Genomic DNA, 15,441 nt, shown 5'->3' on the forward strand with positions numbered 1-15,441 from the left:
AGTAACAGCACAAGGCAGAGCAGAGCATCAAGTACATGGCAATGGAAAGAGTCAAGAAGTTGCTGTAGTGGGAGGAGGAAAGGATGTCTTGCAACACGATGGGGCCTGTGTATAATAAGAATATGACTTTTCTGGAACTGGAATCCATATATCCGGAGGCTGCATTCATTGTAGCTGGGGATTTTTTAATGATGCTAATCTGAAAAAAAGACTCCCTAAATTTTATCAGCATATCGATTGCGCAACCAGGGCTGGAAAAACCTTGGATCATTGCTATTCCAACTTCCGTGACGCATATAAGGCCCTGCCCCACTCTCCTTTCGGAAAAGCTGACCACGACTCCATTTTGTTGATCCCTGCCTACAGACAGAAACTAAAACAAGAAGCTCCCGCGCTGAGGTCTGTTCAACGCTGGTCCGACCAATCTGATTCCACACTCCAAGACTGCTTCCATCACGTGGACTGGGATATGTTTCGTATTGCGTCAGACAACAACATTGACGAATACGCTGATTCGGTGAGTGAGTTCATTACATTTACATTACATTTAAGTCATTTAGCAGACGCTCTTATCCAGAGCGACTTACAAATTGGTGCATTCACCTTATGACATCCAGTGGGACAGTCACTTAACAATAGTGCATCTAAAACTTAGGGGGGGTGGGGTGAGAGGGATTACTTAACCTATCCTAGGTATTCCTTAAAGAGGTGGGGTTTCAGGTGTCTCCGGAAGGTGGTGATTGACTCCGCTGTCCTGGCGTCGTGAGGGAGTTTGTTCCACCATTGGGGGGCCAGGGCAGCGAACAGTTTTGACTGGGCTGAGCGGGAGCTGTACTTCCTCAGTGGTAGGGAGGCGAGCAGGCCAGAGGTGGATGAACGCAGTGCCCTTGTTTGGGTGTAGGGCCTGATCAGAGCCTGGAGGTACTGAGGTGCCGTTCCCCTCACAGCTCCGTAGGCAAGCACCATGGTCTTGTAGCGGATGCGAGCTTCAACTGGAAGCCAGTGGAGAGAACGGAGGAGCGGGGTGACGTGAGAGAACTTGGGAAGGTTGAACACCAGACGGGCTGCGGCGTTCTGGATGAGTTGAAGGGGTTTAATGGCACAGGCAGGGAGCCCAGCCAACAGCGAGTTGCAGTAATCCAGACGGGAGATGACAAGTGCCTGGATTAGGACCTGCGCCGCTTCCTGTGTGAGGCAGGGTCGTACTCTGCGGATGTTGTAGAGCATGAACCTACAGGAACGGGCCACCGCCTTGATGTTAGTTGAGAACGACAGGGTGTTGTCCAGGATCACGCCAAGGTTCTTGGCGCTCTGGGAGGAGGACACAATGGAGTTGTCAACCGTGATGGCGAGATCATGGAACGGGCAGTCCTTCCCCGGGAGGAAGAGCAGCTCCGTCTTGCCGAGGTTCAGCTTGAGGTGGTGATCCGTCATCCACACTGATATGTCTGCCAGACATGCAGAGATGCGATTCGCCACCTGGTCATCAGAAGGGGGAAAGGAGAAGATTAATTGTGTGTCGTCTGCATAGCAATGATAAGAGAGACCATGTGAGGTTATGACAGAGCCAAGTGACTTGGTGTATAGCGAGAATAGGAGAGGGCCAAGAACAGAGCCCTGGGGGACACCAGTGGTGAGAGCGCGTGGTGAGGAGACAGATTCTCGCCACGCCACCTGGTAGGAGCGACCTGTCAGGTAGGACGCAATCCAAGCGTGGGCCGCGCCGGAGATGCCCAACTCGGAGAGGGTGGAGAGGAGGATCTGATGGTTCACAGTATCGAAGGCAGCCGATAGATCTAGAAGGATGAGAGCAGAGGAGAGAGAGTTAGCTTTAGCAGTGCGGAGCGCCTCCGTGATACAGAGGAGAGCAGTCTGTGCGTTGAAGATGTCGTTCCCATAGCAACGATTAAAACATTCCCAAACCAGAAACCGTGGATTGATGGCAGCATTCGAGTGAAACTGAAAGCGCGAACCACTGCTTTTAATCATGGCAAGGTGACCGGAAACATGACCGAATACAAACAGTGTAACTATTCCCTCCGCAAGCCTATCAAACAAGCTAAGCGTCAGTGTAGAGACAAAGTAGAATCTCAATTCAACGGCTCAGACACAAGAGGTATGTGGCAGGGTCTACAGTAAATCACGGATTACAAGAAGAAAACCAGCCCCGTCACGGACCTGGATGTCTTGCTCCCAGGCAGACTAAATAACTTTTTTGCCCGCTTTGAGGACAATACAGTGCCACTGACACAGCCCGCAACTAAGACATGCAAACTCTCCTTCACTGCAGCCGACGTGAGGAAAACATTTCAATGTGTCAACCCTCGCAAGGCTACAGGCCCAGACGGCATCCCCAGCCGCGCCCGCAGACCAGCTGGCTGGTGTGTTTACGGACATATTCAATCAATCCCTATCCCAGTCTGTTGTTGCCACATACTTCAAGAGGGCCACCATTGTTCCTGTTCCCAAGAAAGCTAAGGTAACTGAGCTAAACGACTACCGCCCCGTAGCACTCACTTCCGTCATCATGAAGTGCTTTGAGAGACTAGTCAAGGACCATATCACCTCCACCCTGTTCAACTGGGTACTGGACTTCCTGACGGGCCGCCCCCAGGTGGTGAGGGTAGGCAACAACATCTCCACCCCGCTGATCCTCAACACTGGGGCCCCACAAGGGTGCGTTCTGAGCCCTCTCCTGTACTCCCTGTTCACCCACGACTGCATGGCCACGCACGCCTCCAACTCAATCATCAAGTTTGCGGACGACACAACAGTGGTAGGCTTGATTACCAACAACGACGAGACGGCCTACAGGGAGGAGGTGAGGGCCCTCTGAGTGTGGTGTCAGGAAAATAACCTTACACTCAACGTCAACAAAACTAAGGAGATGATTGTGGACTTCAGGAAACAGCAGAGGGAACACCCCCCTATGCACATCGATGGAACATTTACATTTACATTTACATTTAAGTCATTTAGCAGACGCTCTTATCCAGAGCGACTTACAAATTGGTGCATTCACCTTATGACATCCAGTGGGACAGTCACTTAACAATAGTGCATCTAAAACTTAGGGGGGGTGGGGTGAGAGGGATTACTTATCCTATCCTAGGTATTCCTTAAAGAGGTGGGGTTTCAGGTGTCTCCGGAAGGTGGTGATTGACTCCGCTGTCCTGGCGTCGTGAGGGAGTTTGTTCCACCATTGGGGGGCCAGGGCAGCGAACAGTTTTGACTGGGCTGAGCGGGAGCTGTACTTCCTCAGTGGTAGGGAGGCGAGCAGGCCAGAGGTGGATGAACGCAGTGCCCTTGTTTGGGTGTAGGGCCTGATCAGAGCCTGGAGGTACTGAGGTGCCGTTCCCCTCACAGCTCCGTAGGCAAGCACCATGGTCTTGTAGCGGATGCGAGCTTCAACTGGAAGCCAGTGGAGAGAACGGAGGAGCGGGGTGACGTGAGAGAACTTGGGAAGGTTGAACACCAGACGGGCTGCGGCGTTCTGGATGAGTTGAAGGGGTTTAATGGCACAGGCAGGGAGCCCAGCCAACAGCGAGTTGCAGTAATCCAGGCGGGAGATGACAAGTGCCTGGATTAGGACCTGCGCCGCTTCCTGTGTGAGGCAGGGTCGTACTCTGCGGATGTTGTAGAGCATGAACCTACAGGAACGGGCCACCGCCTTGATGTTGGTTGAGAACGACAGGGTGTTGTCCAGGATCACGCCAAGGTTCTTGGCGCTCTGGGAGGAGGACACAATGGAGTTGTCAACCGTGATGGCGAGATCATGGAACGGGCAGTCCTTCCCCGGGAGGAAGAGCAGCTCCGTCTTGCCGAGGTTCAGCTTGAGGTGGTGATCCGTCATCCACACTGATATGTCTGCCAGACATGCAGAGATGCGATTCGCCACCTGGTCATCAGAAGGGGGAAAGGAGAAGATTAATTGTGTGTCGTCTGCATAGCAATGATAAGAGAGACCATGTGAGGTTATGACAGAGCCAAGTGACTTGGTGTATAGCGAGAATAGGAGAGGGCCAAGAACAGAGCCCTGGGGGACACCAGTGGTGAGAGCGCGTGGTGAGGAGACAGATTCTCGCCACGCCACCTGGTAGGAGCGACCTGTCAGGTAGGACGCAATCCAAGCGTGGGCCGCGCCGGAGATGCCCAGCTCGGAGAGGGTGGAGAGGAGGATCTGATGGTTCACAGTATCGAAGGCAGCCGATAGATCTAGAAGGATGAGAGCAGAGGAGAGAGAGTTAGCTTTAGCAGTGCGGAGCGCCTCCGTGATACAGAGGAGAGCAGTCTCAGTTGAATGACTAGTCTTGAAACCTGACTGATTTGGATCAAGAAGGTCATTCAGAGAGAGATAGCGGGAGAGCTGGCCAAGGACGGCACGTTCAAGAGTTTTGGAGAGAAAAGAAAGAAGGGATACTGGTCTGTAATTGTTGACATCAGAGGGATCGAGTGTAGGTTTTTTCAGAAGGGGTGCAACTCTCGCTCTCTTGAAGACGGAAGGGACGTAGCCAGCGGTCAGGGATGAGTTGATGAGCGAGGTGAGGTAAGGGAGAAGGTCTCCGGAAATGGTCTGGAGAAGAGAGGAGGGGATAGGGTCAAGCGGGCAGGTTGTTGGGCGGCCGGCCGTCACAAGACGCGAGATTTCATCTGGAGAGAGAGGGGAGAAAGAGGTCAGAGCACAGGGTAGGGCAGTGTGAGCAGAACCAGCGGTGTCGTTTGACTTAGCAAACGAGGATCGGATGTCGTCGACCTTCTTTTCAAAATGGTTGACGAAGTCATCTGCAGAGAGGGAGGAGGGGGGAGGGGGCGGAGGATTCAGGAGGGAGGAGAAGGTGGCAAAGAGCTTCCTAGGGTTAGAGGCAGATGCTTGGAATTTAGCGTGGTAGAAAGTGGCTTTAGCAGCAGAGACAGAGGAGGAAAATGTAGAGAGGAGGGAGTGAAAGGATGCCAGGTCCGCAGGGAGGCGAGTTTTCCTCCATTTCCGCTCGGCTGCCCGGAGCCCTGTTCTGTGAGCTCGCAATGAGTCATCGAGCCACGGAGCGGGAGGGGAGGACCGAGCCGGCCTGGAGGATAGGGGACATAGAGAGTCAAGGGATGCAGAGAGGGAGGAGAGGAGGGTTGAGGAGGCAGAATCAGGAGATAGGTGGGAGAAGGTTTGAGCGGAGGGAAGAGATGATAGGATGGAAGAGGAGAGAGTAGCGGGGGAGAGAGAGCGAAGGTTGGGACGGCGCGATACCATCCGAGTAGGGGCAGTGTGGGAGGTGTTGGATGAGAGCGAGAGGGAAAAGGATACAAGGCAGTGGTCGGAGACTTGGAGGGGAGTTGCAATGAGGTTAGTGGAAGAACAGCATCTAGTAAAGATGAGGTCGGCGTATTGCCTGCCTTGTGAGTAGGGGGGAAGGTGAGAGGGTGAGGTCAAAAGAGGAGAGGAGTGGAAAGAAGGAGGCAGAGAGGAAAGAGTCAAAGGTAGACGTGGGGAGGTTAAAGTCGCCCAGAACTGTGAGAGGTGAGCCGTCCTCAGGAAAGGAGCTTATCAAGGCATCAAGCTCATTGATGAACTCTCCGAGGGAACCTGGAGGGCGATAAATGATAAGGATGTTAAGCTTGAAAGGGCTAGTAACTGTGACAGCATGGAATTCAAAGGAGGCGATAGACAGATGGGTAAGGGGAGAAAGAGAGAATGACCACTTGGGAGAGATGAGGATCCCGGTGCCACCACCCCGCTGACCAGACGCTCTCGGGGTGTGCGAGAACACGTGGGCGGACGAAGAGAGAGCAGTAGGAGTAGCAGTGTTGTCTGTGGTGATCCATGTTTCCGTCAGTGCCAAGAAGTCGAGGGACTGGAGGGAGGCATAGGCTGAGATGAACTCTGCCTTGTTGACCGCAGATTGGCAGTTCCAGAGGCTACCGGAGACCTGGAACTCCACGTGGGTCGTGCGCGCTGGGACCACCAGAGTAGGGTGGCCGCGGCCACGCGGTGAGGAGCGTTTGTATGGTCTGTGCAGAGAGGAGAGAACAGGGATAAACAGGCACATAGTTGACAGGCTACAGAAGAGGCTACGCTAATGCAAAGGAGATTGGAATGACAAGTGGACTACACGTCTCGAATGTTCAGAAAGTTAAGCTACGTAGCAAGAATCTTATTGACTAAAATGATTAAAATGATACAGTACTGCTGAAGTAGGCCAGCTGGCAGTGGGTGCGTTGTTGACACTACACTAATCAAGTTGTTCCGTTGAGTGTAATAGTTTCTGCAGTGTTGCTATTCGGGGGCTAGCAGGCTAGCTAGCAGTGTTGTTTACGTTATGTTGCGTTAAAAGAACGACAATAGATGGCTAGCGAACCTAGAAAATCGCTCTAGACTACACAATTATCTTTGATACAAAGACGGCTATGTAGCTAGCTAAGTAGCTAGCTACGATCAAACAAATCAAACCGTTGTACTGTAATGAAATGAAGTGAAAATGTGATACTACCTGTGAATGCGACCGGGTAGTTGAGTTCTATACAGAAGACGTTCTATACAGTAGTGGAGAGGGTAGTAAGTTTTAAGTTCCTCGGCGTACACATCACAGACAAACTGAATTGGTCCACCCACACAGACAGCATTGTGAATAAGGCGCAGCAGCGCCTCTTCAACCTCAGGAGGCTGAAGAAATTTGGCTTGTCACCAAAAGCACTCACAAACTTCTACAGATGCACAATCGAGCGCATCCTGTCGGGGTGTATCACCGCCTGGTACGGCAACTGCTCCGCCCACAACCGTAAGGCTCTCCAGAGGGTAGTGAGGTCTGCACAATGCATCACCGGGGGCAAGCTACCTGCCCTCCAGGACACCTACACCACAGGAATGCCATACATATAATCAAGGACAACAACCACCCGAGCCAATGCCTGTTCACCCCGCTATCATCCAGAAGGCGAGGTCAGTACAGGTGCATCAAAGCTGGGACCGAGAGACTGAAAAACAGCTTCTATCTCAAGGCCATCAGACTGTTAAACAGCCACCACTAACATTGAGTGGCTGCTGCCAACACACTGATTCAACTCCAGCCACTTTAATAATGGGAATTGATGGGAAATGATGTAAAATATATCACTAGCCACTTTAAACAATGCTGCCTAATATAATGTTTACATACCCTACATTATTCATCTCATATGTATACGTATATACTGTACTCTATATCATCTACTGCATCCTTATGTAATACATGTATCACTAGCCACTTTAACTATGCCACTTTGTTTACATACTCATCTCATATGTATATACTGCACTCAATACCATCTACTGTATCTTGCCTATGCCGCTCTGTACCATCACTCATTCATATATCTTTATGTACATATTCTTTATCCCCTTACACTTGTGTCTATAAGGTAGTAGTTTTGGAATTGTTAGCTAGATTACTTGTTGGTTATTACTGCATTGTCGGAACTAGAAGCACAAGCATTTCGCTACACTCGCATTAACATCTGCTAACCATGTGTATGTGACAAATACATTTTGATTTAATTTGAATTGGCGGCATTCGGTTGCTTTCCATCTGTCTTTCTTCCAATCCTCTTGGTTTTCTCTGAAACGTTATTCAATCAATCAATCAAATGTATTTATAAAGCCCTTCTTACATCAGCTGATATCACAAAGTGCTGTACAGAAACCCAGCCTAAAACCCCAAACAGCAAGCAATGCAGATGTAGAAGCACGGGTGGCTAGGAAAAATTCCCTAGAAACGCCAGAACCTAGGAAGAAACTTAGAGAGGAACCAGGCTATGAGGGGTCGCCAGTCCTCTTCTGGCTGTGCTGGGTGGAGATTATAACAGAACATGGCCAAGATATTCAAATGTTCATAGATGACAAGCAGGGTCAGATAGTAATAATCATCACATAGGTTGTAGAGGGTGCAACAGGTCAGCACTTCAGGAGTAAATGTCAGTTGGCTTTTCATAGTCGATTATTCAGTGTCTCTATCGCACCTGCTGTCTCTAGAGAGTTTAAAAATACATAGATTCAATGGTTATAAAGATGGGGAGAGGTCTGGCCGTAATAAAGAGATGCTCTGTTTTTTTTACACCACACTCCAAAAAGCTAGTTCTGCAGACTCTAGTTTTGTCTAATCTTGATATTGTCCAGTCTTGTGGTCCAGTACTGCAAGGAAAGACTTAATTAAGCTGCAGCTGGCCCAGAACAGAGCGGCACATTTTTTCCTTAATTGTAATCAGAGGGCTGATAAAAAAGACTATGCATGGGAGTCTCTCTTGGCTAAGAGTTGAGGAGAGACTGACTGCAACACCTTCTTTTTGTAAGAAACATTAATGTGTTGAAAATCCCAAATTGTTTGCATAGTCAACTTACACACAGCTCTGACACACACACTTATCCCACCAGACATGCCACCAGGGGTCTTTTCACAGTCTCCAAATCCCGAATAAATTCAAGAAAGCGTACAGTATTATATAGAGCCCTAATTGTGTGGAACTTCCTTCCATCTCATATTGCTCAAATAAAAAGCAAACCTGGTTTCAAAAAACAGATAAAGCAACACCTCGCGGCACAACACCTCTCCCCTATTTGACCCAGATAGTTTGTGTGTATGCATTGATATGTAGGTTATGTTTGCCTTTTTAAAGCATGTATGTAGTTCTGTCTTCGAGCTGTTATTGTTTATTGATGTTCTGTATTATGTCATTCTGTATTATGTTTCATGTTTTGTGTGGACCCAGGAAGTGTAGCTGCTGCTTTTGCAACAGCTAATGGGGATCCTAATGAAATACCAAAATTAACTCGCCTATATCTGGCACTCCCTTAGGTCCCTCCCCAGTCAGTATTGGTCCTGTGTTTATGGAAAGACACTACTGTTATATTGTCTTGTTCCATGTTTGTTGTTTTATTAAACGTTTCACCTGCATCCGCCTCTCGACTCTCAGCATTACAGTGTGGCAGTGTCAGGCAGAGTGACACAATCCAAACTACGGATTAGTGACCTCTAGTCTGTATGTGTGTGTCAGGGGAGAATGACTGCGCCCTCTCATCGTATCCACGGAAGTTCACGGCCGACCGGAGTACTGCGGGAATTGTTAGCAAAAAACAGGATCCCCAATTACAGTGAATGGAAAAATGGCAATATTTGTGGTCAATCTTCATGTAAATAAACAATTAATTGCCTTTTATACACCAGATATGTCCTCTTCAAATTGCACACAGAAGAATTTATGAGGATAAGTAAACAAGAAAATGCTCATCTAGATGCTGCACTCCTAGAGGCCCGGGGGCTTTAATGCAGGTAAACTTAAATCCGTTTTACCTCATTTCTACCAGCATGTCAAATGTGCAACCAGAGAAGAAGAAAAAACTCTAGACCACATTTACTCCACAAACAGAGACGCATACAAAGCTCTTCATTTCGCAACTCTGACCATAATTCTATCCTCTTGATTCCTGCTTAAAAGCCAAATCTAAAGCAGGAAGTACCAGTGACTCGCTCAATACAGAAGTGGTCCGATGACGCGGAATGCTACGCTACTGGACTGTTTGGCTAGCACAGAATGGAATATGTTCCGAGATTCATCATATGGCATTGAGGAGTATGCCACCTCCGTCACCGGCTTTATCAATAAGTGCATTGACGACGTCGTCCCCACAGTGACTGTACGTATATATCCCAACCAGAAGCCATGGATTGCAGGCAACATCCGCACGAGCTAAAGGCTAGAACTGCCGCTTTCAAGGAGTGGGACACTAATCCGAACGCTTATAAGAAATCCCGCTATGCACTCAGACGAACCATTAAACAGGCAAAGCGTCAATACAGGACTAAGATTGAATCCTACTACACCGGCTCTGACGCTCGTCAGATGTGGCAGGACTTTGAAACTGTTAAGGACTACAAAGGGAAACCCAGCCTAGACGAGCTAAATGCCTTTTATGTTCGCTTCGAGGCAAGCAACACTGAAGCATGCATGAGAGCACCAGCTGCTCCAGATGACTGTGTTATCACGCTCTCTGTAGCCGATTTGAGCAAGACCTTTTAACAGGTCAACATTCACAAGGCTGCGGGGCCAGATTATCAGTACGTGTACTCAGAGCATTCACGGACCAATTTCTTCTACACAAGCGAACATGGCCAAAGCCATGACTTAAACGGGAACCAACTTTGCCTCAATTCTAAAGCTACAGAGGATACAAATGAAAGGGATATTTGAGACTTCTCTCTATTAAAGAGATACTTTGGGATTTTGGCAATTAAGCCGTTTATCTACTTCCCCAGTGTCAGATGAACTTGTGGATACCAATTAAAATGGATAAAATGTATTTTTCTTCCTACCCATCTACACACAACACCCCATAATGACTAGTGACTATGTTTTTAGATTTGTTTTGCAAATGTCTTGAAAATGAAATACAGTGTTACTTCTGGTTAGAACTTTTGTACCGAATCCACTGTGCTGTTTCAGGTGCAACATTTATGGTCATGGTCACAGCAGTTTGTAGAAGGGAGATTCCAAGATGTGGGTAGTGTACAGGAGGGCTTAGGATAGAGGGTTGTGTCGTTTCGGTGGATAAAGTGTGTGTTAACTGTAGGGGTGCCCATGTTGCCGGGGATCGGGTGTGTCCGATGCAAGAGAGGCAGGTTGAGGTGTCTAGAGTCAGAGTAGTGCAGTAGGTGTCGTATACTGAAGAAGTGAAGAAAGAGCAGGGTCAAGGGTGAGGGTGAGGGTTCCGGAGAGGATCCCTGTGAGTAGTAGATCTGTGCCAGCACAGGAGTGATCTATGGTTCAGTAAGGTTGGCTTCTTAGCATTTACAGCAATGGTGATCAACTGTACCACAGAAACAGAAAATAGGTGTTGTGGTGGCAGCTACAGAGCGGTATTTGGGTATACAGGATTTGACTTCAGAAGAGTTACAGGGTGTGTTGAGTGGTGGTGTCCCATCTTCCCAGTCCTTTGGTGTGGTGGTGTAACGATGTTCGTCTGAGGAAGAAGGAGTTGACCAAAGTGCAGTGTGGTACGTGTTCATATTTCCTTTAATTAACTGAACACTAAATACAAGCGGATAAATGAAATCCGTATCAGTCGCGTATGGTGCAAACACTGAAACGGAAAACAACTACCCACAACCCATAGTGGGAAAACAGGCTGCCTAAGTATGGTTCTCAATCAGAGACAACGATTGACAGCTGCCTCTGATTGGGAACCATACCAGGCCAAACACCTAGAAATATAACACACAGAACCAAAACATAGAATGCCCGCCCCAACTCACGCCCTGACCAAACCAAAATAGAGACAAAAAAAAGGAACTAAGGTCAGAACGTGCCAGGTGGTTAGTTGGAAGGGGTTTTAAATTTTTTAACTTTGTGTTTTTGTTTAGTTTTTCCATTTCCCATTTTGTATCACAAAGCATAATGGATTTATATTATAGTCCCGTTGGGGGCAGTAAAGCAACATATCAAATTCCAACTGCTGTTAAACTCCAAAGAAGAAGAAGAAGAAGAAGCTACTTATCACTATTGGCTATCAGTCAGTAGTGATGTGTCTAGGACTTCCAGAAGCCTAATAAACTGCATGGTTTCCCTAGTCATAGTGGGAGGACCACACACCACATCATTGCGTCACTCCAAATTTGCTTCGATATGATGATTATTATATCAGTATGTGCACATAAAGGCGTTTCCACTGCCATTTCTCACATAATATATTTTACCGATACAAAACGATCCCATCATGTCAAATTAACAAATTATCTGTCTGCATCCATAAAATTGTACAGAAACTTCCTGTTTCCATCACAGCTGCATTGATTTATTTTTTATACAGTATGATTTTACGCGCAAGAAAACTGTGGATGTTAATTTTACATTTACATTTAAGTCATTTAGCAGACGCTCTTATCCAGAGCGACTTACAAATTGGTGCATTATGATACACTCTTCACTGCTAAAATGATAACGCATATAGTAGACCTTTCTATTAGTAGTGGTGCATTTCACAAGGATCTCAAAACAGCCTGGGTGGTTCCACTCCACAAGAAGAACAGTAAAACAAATGTAGGAAACTACAGGCCTGTGTCAATCCTCTGCACCTTATCCAAAGTTGTTGAGAGATTCGTTTTTAATCAACTTGAGGGATACCTACTTGAGCACAAACTTCTTTATGAACTACAATCTCGCTTTAGAACAGCTCATTTCACTGATACTTGCCTTATCCACCTTTTTGACCACATTAATCAGGAAAGTGAGAAGTGGAACTATACAGGTATGGTCATGTTAGAATTGCAGTAAGCTTTTGACACTGTGGACCATGATCTCCTGGTGAAACTGAAATGCATGGGTCTAAATGATGTAGCAGTGAATTGGTTTAGGTCTTATCTGACCAACAGAACACAAGTTTGTAATGTTGGTGATATTCTGTCAGAGGCCAAAGAAATATCCTGTGGACTACCGCATTAGGGCCTCTTATTTCTTATATACGTTACTGATATGCCAGATACAGTAAAGTGCAAACTCTTGCTTTATGCAGATGATTCAGCCTTACTGGTATCAGGGAAGGATACAGTTTAGGTAGAGGGGACCCTGAGTAAGGTATTGCATTTAGTTAGAGATTGGTTGTCTGACAACAAATTAGCACTACATTTGGGAAAAACTGAATCAATTTTGTTTGGAACAAAACGTAGTTGTTTTGGGCTTACAAGATAATTGTAAACTGTGCAGGCAAAGAGATTGAATCTAAAATAAGTGTATATTATCGTGGTGTGTCCCTTGATCAATCCCTTTGTGGAGACCTGACTGCGGCTAAAATTCTTTCTAAACAAATTGAAATGTTTATATCGTAACACTAGATATTTTAACATTAAGTTAAAAAAGTTCAGATAAAAAACTTCTTGTCTCAACCTTGATTCAGTGTCATTTTGATTATGCTTGCTCTGCTGGTATATTGGCCTCCAAAAAAGCTGAAAATGCAGGTCGTGCAAAGTAATGTTATCAGGTATATGCTGAATATCTTCCCTAGGACCCACATAGGGGTACAGGAGTTCCGTGGAGTGGGCTTGTTGCCTTTGTAATCCAGAGTGGACCAACTTAAACTTTAATCATATGTTTGATATCTTAAATGATTGTGCCCCAGGTTACATGAAAAACCACATGGATATGGTCTATAACCAACACAGTCACAATATCAGAGCTAGTGTTATGTCTTGTAAAATCCCAAGAGTAAACAGTACTGCGAGGAGGACGTTGTTCCATACAGGCATTTGTCTATGGAATAGCCTTCCCTTGGAAATCAAGCAAAGAAAAAGTCAAATAGCAGGCAAAGATTTTCATTTGGACAAGGTTGTCCAAGTAAGAGAAACCAATCCACTGCCTCTTGTGCACCCTACTTCTGGTCAGGTGTATTTATTGGAATGATTGGTATGATGTGCAATTACTTTAAAGTCATATCCTCTTGTGTCCACATTGTACATATTCTTGTATATGTCTGCTACCCAAAATAAATTAAATTCAATCCAGGTGTATGGTGCTGAGGACAAACTCAGCCTGCTGCTCTCCTCCCACACCCAAACCTATTGGGTCCTGATTGTAACAGTGGAGCCCAGTGTGCACTGCAGGATCCAGAGATGGCATCAGTGAAGCTGGAAGACTGCATTCAAATTATGGGGCTGAACGTTATTAAAGCTGATGAGGAAGAGGGAAAACTGTTTATCGAGGAAAGAGCAGGCCTTAACAAGAGGGGGTAAATAGTTTGACCAAATGACTATATCCCCATTTTATTGTTAGAGGTAGATATTATCTCATTATGATACTATTATGATTTGCCAACAAAATGTTACATTTGTTTTGTTCACCATAGCTTTGCCTGGAGTACTCGAAGATTCTCATCTGAGAGATAGACTTTACTCCTGCTCTGACTGTGGGAGGAGATACTTTCACCAGTCTAGCCTGCAAATACATCAGCGAATACATACTGGAGAGAAATCTAACTCCTGCTTTGGCTGTGGGAACAGTTTCTCAAAACTGTCTAGCCTGAAGAATCATCAGCGAATACAAACTAGAGAGAAACCTTACTGTTCTATCTGTGGGGTGAGTTTATCAATACAGTGTAGCCTGAAAAAACATCTGTGAATACATACTGTAGAAAAGCCCTTACTCCTGTTGGGTGAGTATCTCTCAATTAAGTATGCTCAAAGTTCACCAGCGAAAACATCAGAGATACCATCACTGCGTCATGTAAACTAACCAATTCAGAGAGTACAGGATAGAAGCCTTTAACACTGCTCTGGCTGTAGAATAGGATTATCAAGCATGTAAAGCATTCAGTCACCCCAGCACTCACAACTTTTATTAAGTTTATTTTTTTAAATAACTTAGAGTAACACTAAAACCTTATTCATGTCTTTTCCAAGACAACATTTAATTGTCTTTGTTTAGTCAATAATCATAGTCCAAAACCTGAAATTAACTTAGCCCCATACATTGAACTGGGGTGTGATGTTATATTATCTACAACTAGAAAAAGCCATAGCAGAGGGAAAAAACTGAGCTGTGGATGTACAGTATGTAGGTGTGTACGCAAGTAGGTGAGTGCTTGTATGTGTGTGAATGTGTGTCAGTGTGTATATATGTAGAATTGTTGGTAAGTGGTTGTGTGGTTGTTAAAAATATTATGTTGAATATGATCTATTATTGTTATCCCAGGTAATCCCAACACCCATAACCAAATCAGCTACTCGTTAAGATGACACGAGAGACTATGTAATGTTAAGTGTTCCTGTCTATGTCATGTCTTGTCATACAATATATAGAAGAGAATAGAATTACCAAAAACTATTAAAAAATGTGGACACCAACTCATTCAATGGATTTTCTTTATTTTGACTCTATTCTACATGTTAACAGTCAGTATCTGGTGTGGCCACCAGCTGCATTAAGTACTGCAGTGCATCTCCTCCTTATGGACTGCACCAGATTTGCCAGTTCTTGCTGTGAGATGTTACCCCACTCTTCCACCAAGGCACCTGCAGGTTCCCAAACATTTCTGGGGGGAATGGCCCTAGCCCTCACCCTCTGATCCAACAAGTCCCAGACGTGCTCAATGTGATTGAGATCCGGGCTCTATGCTCGCCATGTCAGAACACTGACATTCCTGTCTTGCAGGAAATCACACACAGAACGAGCAGTATGGCTGGTGGCATTGCCATACTGGAGGGTCATGTCAGGATGAGCCTGCAGGAAGGGTACCACATGAGGGAGGAGGATGTCTTCCCTGTAACGCACAGTGTTGAGTTTGTCTGTAATGACAAGCAGCTCAGTCTGATAATGTGGTAACATAACGCCCCAGACCATGACGGACCCTCCACCTCCAAATCCATCTGCTCCAGAGTACAGGCCTCGGTGTTACACTCATTCCCTCAATGATAAATGCGAATCTGACCATCACCC

The sequence above is a fragment of the Oncorhynchus gorbuscha genome, linkage group LG10 (genome assembly GCF_021184085.1).
Source record: "Oncorhynchus gorbuscha isolate QuinsamMale2020 ecotype Even-year linkage group LG10, OgorEven_v1.0, whole genome shotgun sequence".
NCBI lineage: Eukaryota > Metazoa > Chordata > Actinopteri > Salmoniformes > Salmonidae > Oncorhynchus > Oncorhynchus gorbuscha.